Source organism: Chenopodium album, chromosome 7 (genome assembly GCF_948465745.1).
Source record: "Chenopodium album chromosome 7, dcCheAlbu1.1, whole genome shotgun sequence".
In the NCBI taxonomy this organism is placed as follows: Eukaryota; Viridiplantae; Streptophyta; class Magnoliopsida; order Caryophyllales; family Amaranthaceae; genus Chenopodium; species Chenopodium album.
In genome coordinates, this window is record NC_137840.1 from 20,176,431 (window position 1) to 20,177,550 (window position 1,120).

The 1,120-nt window shown below is 44.1% G+C and overlaps 1 non-coding gene across 1 annotated transcript; it reads right to left on the bottom strand.

Annotated features, from left to right (window-relative positions):
• Positions 1 to 533: 533 nt before the first annotated feature.
• Positions 534 to 638, bottom strand: LOC145641313 (small nucleolar RNA R71). The gene has a single exon (XR_014115355.1). It is a non-coding gene; the product is annotated as a small nucleolar RNA R71 (small nucleolar RNA).
• Positions 639 to 1,120: the final 482 nt, after the last annotated feature.

The window sequence follows — 1,120 nt, forward strand, 5'->3', positions numbered from 1 at the left end:
GGTCTCAATGAGCAACCTCACATCAAATTGACCACGAAATCAACCGAACCTTGAGACAAGTCTGTAGGCTTTATCAAGACGAGGGAAGAGGTTTTGGTGATATAGTTGATAGTGAGAGTGATACTTACTCTTCAAGTTCACCACGCGAATCAATAGCGGGACAAGAGAATATGTCTTTTTTCGTGAGTTCGGAAATTCGGAGGATTATGAGCTCACGGGAGGGATTTTGCTACCCGTCACGGAAACCAACTTCTCAATCCATCCACAATATACTCGAATTGTCCAATCGGAGCAATTTTCCGGAAGTGCAACTGAGGACCCTATTTAACATTTGGACCGATTCATTGAATTGTGCGCAATGATGCAAACTAATGAAGTGAGTTAAGACTACATTCGTATGCACCTTTTCCGGCAATCTCTCACCGGACGAGCAAAGAAATGGCTAACGCAAGTAAATCCTAACTCTCTCACAACATGGAGGGAGGTTGTAAAGGCGTTCTTGAAGCGTTTTATCTCCGAATAGAAGACCGCCGAGATGAGAAGGACAATTGCATCATTTGAGCAAGAGGCCGATGAAAGTCTTGGTGAATCATGGGAGAGAGTCAAAGAGTTAGTGCAATCATGTCCCCACCATAAGTACAATCAAGGGTTGCTCATGCGGTTTTTCTACAACGGATTGGAGCCCATGTCAAGAGCCAATGTGGATGCGGGGGCGGGTGGTCAATTAATTAAGATCCCTCAAAATCAAGTTGAAGCCACAATAGAAGAGGTAGCAAAGAATTACTCTTGGAGGGGCCGAAGAAGAAACGCTCCAAAGAGAGGCGGTATTTACGAATTGGAGAAAGTTGATCAATTACAACATCAAATTGATCAACTAACAAAAGGGATTTCCAAATTGAACACGAGTGTGAATGCAAGCTCAAGTGGTGGAGCAAGCTCTTCTCAAGCTAACTCTTTCTCTTGTCAAAATTGTGGAGAAACGAACCATGATACATCTTATTGTGGAGGTTTAAGCCCCGAACATGTAGCGGCATACAACACAAGGCAAGAGGGATTTAGAGGAAGTGACGGTGGAGTAGCTTGAAGACAACCACCACCCGGGTTTGTACCTCAACCTCAA